Genomic DNA, 11,854 nt, shown 5'->3' with positions numbered 1-11,854 from the left:
GAAAAAGCTTTAATGCGTCTTGAGAGGGAGAGCACAAGCTTACAATGCGGAGACCCCGAGTGAGGAATAACCGTCCCTTATATAGGAAACTATCCTCGCCTAGGACGTGTCACTCTCTGACTGGTCGCTGCCAATTATGCCAGATGACGTACCAAAACGTACGTGTCCCTTTGAGTAGGGAAGTTACCAGGCGCCTGCGTATTGCCCTTTTTACTAGGTGCGTTCTGCCAGATGCCGGTGCCATCTTGTAATGGAGTATGTGAGGACAGCTCCTCACATATGTGAGGACAGCTCCTTGGACAGCTCCTAACATCTGTGAGGACAGCTCCTCAGACAGCTCCTCACATCTCCCCCTTTTCTGTTTTTTTAAGCAAACAGGACACCCAGATATAGGAGGGCGAAGACAGAGGTCATATCCTCGTACAAAGTTGGCGAACCTGTACAAGAGAGATACCCTTAGGCTGTTGTTGGGACCCAGGGCACTCCCGACCCGTCACACTGCCATTTTTCGAGGGAGGGAAAACTGGGGCAGAAACCCTCATGTAATATGACATGCCTTCCAGGGAGCGTGATTTGGTAGAACTTCCCAAAGTGCGATGCTAAGCTCATCACCCCTCATGGGCTGCTCAAGCCGGACACTCTAATCCTGTGCAATGAACCGAGGTCTAGGAGTGCAAGAGCTGTCCAGCCCGGCAACCTGTTGCTTGAGCATGGTCAACCAGATATCGGCTGACGCGCTCCTTGTTCAAGGGCTACAAAAGCGCCTGGGCGATCACTACTTTGTCCTTTCTTGTTTGAGATCTCAATTTGCAAAGCAACCAGAGGAGTAACACTAATCCACAGCAGAGGATCACTCCAAAAAGTCCCACTCCCACCCATTCCTTGAAATAAGAGACTGCTGAGGTGATCCAGGACGACAATCCCTCCGTCAAAGACAGGTCCAGTCGGGTAGAATTTACTTGAATGATGGTCGCTCTCAGCTCCCGAAGTGTCTGTTCAAACTCCGAGGTCCAATTCTGTAACAGATGCTGTGAAAGACTCTTAGACAGATTAGCAGCTCGGGTAAATTTGTCATATTATATGGAGGTGACACAAAGGCCTGGGAGTTTTTGCTCACAGCCAAGCTGGGCCAGTTGCCATAGAATGTCTAATTGCTCTCGGACCAGATCTATACGTTGGTTGACAAGCATAAGGCCTCCCTATATCTGAGTATTGGCCGAGGCCTGTCTGTCCCGAGCCACAGAGACGGTGGCCGATAAATCATTGATAGTTTGGGTTGTCTGTACTGAATTTGACAAGGCCAATGCCGAGGTAGTAACTGAGGCAGCGACTGCTGTCGTAGCAATAATGCCAGCAATAATTGCAGAAGTACCAAAATCTCTTTTTCCTCTAAATAAGGTCATGGTCCCTGGGGCATCAACAGGGATCGGGATAAAGCGAGGCATGCGGGTAACTACTGCGATATTTTATATGAGTAGCTGTCCAGACAGAGGCAGCAGGTTTGATGTTCCCCGTCCAGGAAAATGACAACCGTCCCTTTTCGCCCTTTCCTCCAAGTAGCATCGCCATGGGCGTTAAGATCAGTGCAGCTACCATTAACGCAATGTAAGGCCACCACCATAGAGAACTGTAGTGTTAGCTACAATGTCCTCCTCACCAGTTCCCCATGTGGCCTCCCTTAACCAAGCAGAAGATTGATTATATAACATAATGCAAGGGAGATGAAAAGATGTTTTGTTGAATATGCCAAAACAAAGGCTGCCCTTAAGGGGAATAGTCCTATTTTCTTTTAGTCGTTCAACCTGTGGATCCTTAGGTATATAGGCCAACCCTAAATCCCTGTTAGTGGTACATCACCGGCATCGGGAGTGGAAAGGTTGACATTATTCCCCATCGTAGCTCGCCCTGCACCGTTGCTGGCATCCATGGAAGAAGAGTGAGGAGGTGCAGGAGTCCCAGTCCCTTCTTGATCACTTGCTGTGATGCTCAAGTAAGTCGTCCTGGGATCCATATGGGATTTTCATTGTCCTGTGGAAAAACACAGACAGCTCCCCTGGATCTTATTAAAACAGGATCCGGGCCTTTCCATTCATTTGTTAATACATCCTTCCATTTGACTAATTCTTTTGTCCTCTTGGGCTCTGAGCAATGTCGCTCAGCCGCTGTTTGTCCAGCTTCATCAAGATTTAAAAAATTTAAGGTAAAAAGGGCCAGAGCAGTGGCCACTCGGGGTGTTGGGGGGAGTTCTATCATAATTCCCCTTCTTTGTTTTATTAAATATGATTTGAGCGTCCGATGAGCATGCTCTATGATTCCCTGTCCTTGAGGGTTGTAGGGCAGGCCCGTCAGGTGGGTAACCTGCATCTGAGCACAAAACTGATGGAATTTTTGAGATGTGTAGGCGGGGCCATTGTCAGTTTTTACACATTTTGGCTTTCCCCAAGCACTCCATGCTTCAAGGCAGTGCTGAATGACATGTGTTGTTTTTTCTCCTGTAAGTGGGGTGGCATGTAGAATGCCAGAACATGTGTCTATAGATACATGCACATACTGTAATTTTCCAAAAGTAGAATTATGAGTAACATCCATTTGCCAGATTTGCAATGGCTGTATTCCTCTTGGGATGACCCCGATGTGAGGAACTGGGAGGAACTGGCAGCACTGTTGGCATTGGGTGACTATATCACGTGCCTCTTTTCTAGTTATAGAGAAGCGGTGGCGTAAAGTTTCTGAGGTGACATGGAAATTGCCATGAAAGGCTTTAGCGGCCTCTAAAGGAGAGGCCAGGGCCACAGCTATCATTTTTGTGGCTTTGTCAGCCAAATCATTCTCTGAACTCATTGGGCCAGGGGAGTCCAGAATGGGCCCGTATATGAGTAATGTATACAGGAATCTTCTATTTAATAGGATAATTTGGATTTTTTTGAAAATATCTGCCACCTTACTAGTGGTTTTAATTATACCGGCGGTTTCAAGAATACTAACAGCATTAACCACATAGGAGGAATCTGAAACAATATTTAGAGGAACCTGGAATTTTTCAATGACCTCCATGACCACTAGGCATTCTACCACTTGGGGTGAGGTTTCAAAATATTGTCGTGAGAATACTTGGGAGTTTACCACATATGCTCCCACCCCTGTTTTTGACCCATCCGTATACACCGTTATCCCCTCCTTTAATGGTCTGTGGGATGTGACTCGAGGGAAAACAACAGGTTGTGATCTTGCAAAACACAATAGGGGGTGTTTAGGATAATGATTATCTATCTTCCCTGTAAAGGATGTGAGCAGCACTGCCCAATCATCAGAGGTAGCGGCTAGAGTTTGGACCTGGTAGGGTGTATATGGGATAATCAAGGATTGGGGTGGAGTCCCAAAATGACAGATGGCAGCTTTTAGGCCCTTAATAGCCAGATGTGCTACTGCGGCTGGATACCAATCAATAATCTTCACAGGGGAAGCATGTGGATGGATCCATAACAGTGGACCTTGTTGCCATAAAACTGCAGTGGGTAAATCCTTGGTATCTAGTACACAGAGTGAAAAAGGTAGAGACCAATCAATGCGTTGCAATTGGGCCTGTTTTATGGCATCTTCTACTTTTAGTAAGGCCTTGGTTGCAGCGGGAGTTAGCACACGAGGGGAGGTGATGTGGCCGTCCCTTCCAATATTTCTAACAAAGGTTTTAATTCATGAAGGATTTTTTCAAAATGGTCTCAACCAGTTGATATCTCCCAAGAGCTTCTGAAAGTCATTAAGAGTATGGAGGTGGTCTCTACTGATTTCCAGTTTCTGGGGTATAATCTTATCAGGGAAAATAATGGATCCTAGAAAATGACCTGTGTCAGCAATTTGGACCTTTTCTGTAGCAATATGTAAGTCCCATTGTTTAAGGGTTTTTTGTAATAAGGAATAGGCTTGTTTGAGTAATTCTAAGTCTTTATGACACATCAATATATCATCCATGTAATGGATTAACAGTAATTAATAATTAACAGTAATTAACAGTGTGAGCTGTCCTCACACTCAACAGATACAGACAGATAGGGATAATCCTATGCGTCATATCAGACAACCATGGGCTAAAGCTGGTCTTCAAAAACAATAAGGAAAGAACGCCCACGTAAACATGAAAGTTGAACAATGCTCTACTCAATGATAACTTGGTCAAGGAAGAAATAAAGAAAGAGATTAAAGAACTCTTAGAATTTAGTGAAAATGAAGGTACAATATACCCAAACTTATCACAATGAAAGCTGTGGTAAGAGGAAAACTCATAGCTCTGAGTACCTACAGAAAGAAACAGGAGAGAGCATATGTCACCAGCTTGAAAGCACACCTAAAATCTCTAGAACAAAAGGAAGCAAATACACCCAGGAGGAGTAGAAGGCAGGAAATAATCAAACTAAGAGATGGAATCAACAAAGTAGAAACAAAAAGGACCATAGAAAGAATCAACAGAACCAAAAGTTGGTTCTTTGAGAAAATCAACAAGATAGATAAACCCTTAGCCAGACTAACGAGAGGACACAGAGAGTGTGTCCAAATTAACAAAATCAGAAATGAAAAGGGAGATATAACTACAGAATCAGAGGAAATTCAAAAAATCAACAGATCCTACTACAAAAGCATATATTCAACAAAACTTGAAAATCTGGAGGAAATGGACAATTTCTTAGACAGATACCAGGTACCGAAGTTAAATCAGGAACAGATAAACCAGTTAAACAACCCTGTAACTCCTAAAGAAACAGAAGCAGTCATTAAAAGTCTCCCGACCAAAAAGAGCCCAGGTCCAGATGGGTTCAGTACAGAATTCTATCAGACCTTCATAGAAGACCTCATACCAATATTACCCAAACTATTCCACAAAATTGAAACAGATGGAGCACTACTGAATTCCTTCTATGAAGCCACAATTACTCTTATACCTAAACCATAAAAAGACCCAACAAAGAAAGAGAACTTCAGACCAATTTCCATTATGAATATCAACGCAAAAATACTCAATAAAATTCTTGTAAACCTAAACCAAGAACACATTAAAACAATCATCCATCATGATCAAATAGGCTTCATCCCAGGGATGTAGGGTTAGTTCAATATACAGAAAACCATCGATGTAATCCACTATACAAACAAACTGAAAGAAAAAACCACATGATCATTTCATTAGATGCTGAAAAGGCATTTGACAAAATTCAACACCCCTTCATGATAAAAGTTCTGGAAAGAACAGGAATTCAAGGCCCATACCTAAACATAGTAAAAGCCATATACAGCAAACTAGTAGCTAACATTAAACTAAGTGGAGAGAAACTTGAAGCAATCCCACTAAAATCAGGGACTAGACAATGCTGCCCACTCTCTCCCTACTTACTCAATATAGTTCTCGAAGTCCTAGCCAGAGCAATCAAACAACAAAAGGAGATCAAAGGGATACAGATTGGAAAGGAAGAAGTCAAAATATCACTATTTGCAGACAATATGACTGTATACTTAAGTGATTCCAAAAGTTCCACCAGAGAGCTACTAAACCTGATAAACACCTTCAGCAAAGTGGCTGAGTATAAAATTAACTCAAATAAATCAGTAGCCTTCCTCTACACAAAAGAGAAGCAAGCAGAGAAAGAAATTAGGGAAACAACACCCTTCATAATAGTCCCAACTAATATAAAATACCTCAGTGTGAATTTCACCAAGCAAGTGAAAGATGTTTGATATGAACTTCAAGTCTCTGAAGAAAGAAATTGAACATCTCAGAAGATGGAAAGATCTCCCATGCTCATGGATTGGCAGAATTAATATAGTAAAAGTGGCCATTTTACCAAAAACAATCTACAGATTCAATGTAATCCCAATCAAAATTCCAATCTAATTCTTCATAGAGTTAGACAGAACAATTTGCAAATTCATCTGGAATAACAAAAAACCCAGGATGCCTAAAACTATCCTCAACAATAAAAGGATTTCCAGGGGAAATCACTATCCTGAACTCTAGCAGTATTACAGAACAGTAGTGACAAAAACTGTATGGTATTGGTACAGAGACAGGCAGATAGACCAGTGGAATAGAATTGAAGACCAAGAAATGAACCCACACACCTATGGTCATTTGATCTTTGACAAAGGAGCCAAAACCATCGAATGGAAAAAAGATAACATTTTCAGCAAATAGTGCTGGTTCAACTGGAGGTCAGCATATAGAAGAACGCAGATTGATCCATTCTTATCACCCTGTACAAGGCTTAAGTCCAAGTGGATCAATGACCTCCACATCAAGCCAGATACACTCGAACTAATAGAAGAAAGAGTGGGGACGAATCTTGAACACATAGGCACTAGAGAAAATTTCCTGAACAAAACACTCATGGCTTATACTCTAAGATCAAGAATCGACAAATGGGATCTCATAAAACTGCAAAGCTTCTGTAAGGCAAAAGACACTGTCATTAGGACAAAATGGCAACCATTTGTCCAAAATGGCAAGATTGGGAAAAGATCTTTACCAATCCTACAACAGATAGAGGTCTTATAACCAAAATATACAAAGAACTCATGAAGTTAGACTGTAGGGAGCAAATAACCCTATTAAAAATGGGATTCAGAGCTAAAGAAAAAATTCACAGCTGAGGAATGCTGAATGGCTGAGAAGCACCTAAAGAAATGTTCAACATCTTTAGTCATAAGGGAAATGAAAATCAAAACAACCCTGAGATTCCACCTCACACCAGTCAGAATGGCTAAGATCAACAAATCTGGTGACAGCAGATGCTGGTAAGGATGTGGAGAAAGAGGAACACTCCTCCATTGTTGGTGGGATTGCAGACTCGTACAACCACTCAGGAAATCAGTTTGGAGGTTCCTCAGAAAATTGGACAGTGTACTACCTGAGGACCCAGCTATTGGGCATATATCCAAAAGATGCTCCAACGTACAACAAAGACGAGAGAGAGAGAGAGAGAGAGAGAGAGAGAGAGAGAGAGAGAGAGAGAGAGAGAGAGAGAGAGAGAGAGAAAGGAGGAGGAGGAGGAGGAGGAGGAGGAGGAGGAGGAGGAGGAGAAGGTGAAGGTGAAGGAGAAGAAGAGAATAGAGAAGAGAGAGCATTGCCAGAAGACTAAGCATCCAGATATGATTTCCTGACATCAGTAGAATGTTATTTTCTTTCTGTGCCTCACTTTCTATAAAACCACAAGGAAATGTTATGCATTGAGCTAGAACAAATGTATTCTACCAGGAACTTCTCCAAAGAATGTAGTAGGTATTTACTTACCAGGGGTTGATTTAGAGGCTGTGTGTATGACATGGCTTTGATACACTTTCTGCATGTCTAATGAAACCACCCAGACAACTTATGTTTGCCTATTTTGACAATTCAACTTCAGAATGACAGATCTAGGCTTCTCAGACTACTATAAATCTTCACTTTCTGAAGTCTCTTCCAAAACTGGAACTGTTTGGGTCAAGATATCATGTTCAGACACTCAGTTTCCTGGTAATATTTCCAGCAGTCTTTTTATGGCTATTCATTAGTATATTAGATATTTCTAGATATTTGTAGTTCCGTGGATAGAACAGTTCTTCACATGTTTTCTCCTGTGATTAAGATCTCTGAGGGACTTCAGAGCTAAAGGAAGAACAGACAGAGACAATCAGTGGTGGAAGTCCTCGCTCTCAGTAGTGGAAATCCTCCTTCTCAGTGGAAAAGCAGGTAAAAACTTCTCACCTTCTTACTAATGCAGGGTACTAGACTTAGAAGAGAACCTCATAAAAATATAGGTAAGAACCCCATCACCTAGTAAACTGCACTTCTAAAATAATGAGGGAAACAACATCCTGTTTGCACTTCTGATTCTTTGTTTCGTGATGACTGTAGTTAGACATTTCTCTCACTATGTCATAGCTGGATATCTGTGCTTCCAGGTGTGAGAGTTTGCTATGAGAACTTTGTTGTAAGCCTCATGTTTTCATAAAAGTAGACAAATCAACCTTTTCTAGTGGGATTTTCTTTTCATATGAAACAGAGAAACCCATCTGGAAACTGAATAAGTAAATATTCGTTTATTTTTAAAATGCAAAATAAATAATACAGAGATGGACTTTCTCACCAAAACAACTCTTGCCCACTCCAAAGAGACCTGTATTTCAAGAGTGAGGATGAAGAGGTCCTTGAAGGGAGTCACAAGACTCAGCTCATTCCTTGCAAAAGCATGACACAATCTGATAGAGATCATGCTGAGGTGGGAGTTCAGATATATCTCAGCATTACCTAGTCGTGTCCCCAAAGGCTCAGTTTGTGTCTGGTAGATGTTTGGCTAAAGCTGAAAGTTGAAAATGTCTTTAGAATGTTTTTTCTTAGAGCTTGCAGTGTTTTAAGGGACGTGGATTTCATTGTCATGGAAGGAATTTGCTCAGTTCAGCCAAACTGCAGGTTAGAAACCGAGAGGAACATGAATATGTTCTTTCAATAACAAGATTAAAAATAGTAAAGCCAGATGCCGGGAAAACAGCCCCTTGAGTGAGGAAAAAGAAACTGAAACTCAGGAGAGAGGAGGAAGGTGTCAGGTCCAAAAGAAACTGACAAATGGCCAACCGTGGCACAATCCCAAAATGTCTGCTGACTCCAGGCTCCCTCTACACTTAGCTCCTCTTCTCAACCTGCCCCCTACTTTAAAGTTCTCCAGCTCATAGGCTTTCCTTCCCTTAACTTCTTATTCCAATATAACATTGTCATTTCAGCTATGTACACTCTTGGCTCCTGAAAGATCCCATGCAGAGAGAGACCCTTACTCAAGTCTTGGGAATCGCGGACCCCAGACACAGAGAGACCATTTTGGATGTAATACACAAAGGCGAGGTTTATTATGGAGATCTATTATGGAGATCTCCGGGCTGACACGTATCTCACACAGGAGACAGAGGTATCGACCCCGAAACTCAAAAGTAAGGGGTTTATATAGGGAAAGCTAGGGGGTTTTGGCGCGGTTACACACAATTGGCTCATTCAAACATAGCAGTGAGAACACAGCAGAAGAGTAACGTGCTAGAAGCCAGGGGCTTATCAGGGTCTGGAGGACATCTGGTTAAAGTGTGACTCTGAGTAAGCTGGGGGAGGTGCCCTCCTGCCAAATGGTTTATGAGTCAGTCCTGATAACTGGGCTGGTTCCTGCATTCCTTTTCTTTATCTTTATGGTCTGTTAGTCCTAGCGGCAGGGCTACCTGGACTTGTCTGGGCTTGTTTCTTATAGTTTAGCCCTGAGTCTGTGAATTTTGAAACTTACTCTTTTAATTTTATATTTCTAAACCTTAAATATGTATAATTTTCCTTTTGGCTCCCTCTCTCTTCGCTCTGTCTTTCTTGGTCCTCTTTGTCCCTTCTGTCTTCCTCTGCTCCCATGGTCTGCTTGTTGCTCTCTCTTTTGGCCCTCTTTCCTCTTTGTGTTCTCTCTCTCTCTCTCTCTCTCTCTCTCTCTCTCTCTCTCTCTCTCTTTTCTCTTTCTCCTTCCTTACTTGCTTTCTCTACCCTCAAATCTCTCTCATGGCCTAGTTTGGTCTACTGCTTTCTCTCTCTGCTCTGGACCCTTCCAGATGCTCCTGGCTATACTCTCTCCATCATATCTAAACAAAACCTTCCTCTAAATCATTCTTTGAAGTAATCATGTCTTCACTTTATATCTCTGATGTCAAACCTATTCCCTGGGACATAAATGAATCTTTTTCAATGGGTCCAACCTCTTAATCAAACCAAGCTGCTAATATGATTTGTAATGTATATATTGGTCATTTGTTTCTGCCAGCTTCTGCCACCCACCCTGTTCTATCCCACGTGCTATGGCCTTCAGCCACTTCTTCCCTCCATCTACGATGTTGCTCCACTGTGATTCAGGGCATCTCTTGGTCTCTCTTTTTCTGCTACCGTATGACGCAAGTGCTCAATGTATGGGCATATCTCTGATAAGACTCCTCTCTCCAGCTATTGGAAACTTCAGGCTGTCAGAGATTTGCCTGATGCCCTTTCTGTTTTCCTCCTTGGACTCAGAGATTTTATCAAATCCTTGCTGTCTTACTGCAAAGGCCTTGGACTGAATACAATCAATCAATGGTTAATAAATGGCACACTTGATTTTCAAGTTTTCATATGATCACAGCTTATGCCACTACACATACAAATGATCCCTAAATTTTTTATATCTAAATTTTCTCTGCTTTACCATTATTAGTCTCTAATTTCTAAGTCTTTTCTACCTTTCACTCATGGAAATCTTCCATATTTATGATTTTTCTCTCTGCTTTCAAGAAATATAATAGTTTTATTGTATAAACTCTTTACCTCAGGATTTTTAAGTTCATTGGGTATGATTTTAAAAATCTGTAAAATCTGTAACCGAAAGTTAACTTAAACTTGTAAAAAAAAAAGGATGATAGTCAAAAAAGCTATGCATACCATAAATGTAACTTGGATTCGATTCTTGTTTAGAAAAATGGACCTACTTCAGCAGAGTGTATGTGTAGCTTGTATTCTACTCTGGTTGGGAAAATAGATGTTTTAAAAATAACAACCATGTGACTTGCCTCCATCTTGTCTGATGACCTCATCAGGATGGAATCAACCATGTGGCTGGAACTTACCTCTTTACTAAAGTTAAGAAAGAGTGCTTGCCTTGCTCACTACCATCTTGATTAAGGACACAACATGGTATAAACTGACTAAAGCAGCACTAAGAATTTTTTTAGTTGTACTAAGCTCTCAGCTTAGTGTTGTTCCTCCTTTTTAAACTAAGGAGGCAACAGCAGGTATCTAAAATAGATTAGGATGCTGTCTTTTGGTTCCTATGGGTGTGATGAAATACCATGGCAAAAGCAACTTGGGAAGTAATGGGTTTATTGGGCTTTTACCTCTACATTGCAGTCCATCAATGAAGGAAGTCAGGACAGGAACTTAAAGAGTGATATGAACCTAGAGGCAGGAACTGAGGCAGAGCCCATAGGTGGGTACCAATTAAGGGCTAGCTCTTTGTGGCTTGCTCAGCTTGCTTTCTTATAGAGCCCAGGACACCAGCCCAGGCACAGCACCACCCATAGTGGGCTGGGCCTTCGCCCATCAATCATCAAGTAAGAAAATTCCCTACAGGCCTGCCTACAGCCTGATCTCATGAGGACATTATCTTTTTTGTAAAATTCTTCTCACATATATTATATCCTGAGTACAGTGTTTACCCTCCTTCCTCTCCTCTCAGTTCCCCTCATCCACCTTCCACCTCACCCAGATCTACTTCTGTTTCTCATCAGAAAAACAGCAGGCTTTTTTTCCCTAATGATTCCTAGTGGTATTCTGCTCTAGTCATAATTTTTAGCCTAGCTCAATCATTATCAGAGAAGCATCATGCAATAACTGATATGAACAGCTGCAACCAATCATTTGGCTGAGTTCAGGAAGGAAACCATCAGGAAGCCTGAGGAAGGACTGTTGAAGCCAGAAGGGTTGAGGATATCATGAGAACAGGGCCTAAAGAATCAACTAAGCAAGACTCATAGGGGCTCACAGAGACTGAAGCCAGTGTCAGGGGTACTTGCCTAGGTCCTCTCCATATATGTTATAGTTGTGTAGCTTGGTTATTGAGAGACTCCTAACAGTGGGAATGGGGGAATCTCTGACACTTTCGCCTGCTCTTGGAATCCTTTTCCTCCTCCTGAGTTGTCATATCCAGCCTTGATGAGGGGCTGTGCCTAGTCGTATTATAACTTGTTATGCTATATTCAGTTGAGACCCGTGGGAGGCCTGTCCTTTTCTGAGGGGAAACAGGAGCAGCATCTGGAGGAGATAAGTAGGGGAGAGAGACTGGGCAGAGTA

Source organism: Rattus rattus, chromosome 3 (assembly GCF_011064425.1).
Source record: "Rattus rattus isolate New Zealand chromosome 3, Rrattus_CSIRO_v1, whole genome shotgun sequence".
Classification (NCBI taxonomy): Eukaryota; Metazoa; Chordata; class Mammalia; order Rodentia; family Muridae; genus Rattus; species Rattus rattus.
This window is presented reverse-complemented; position numbering follows the sequence as displayed.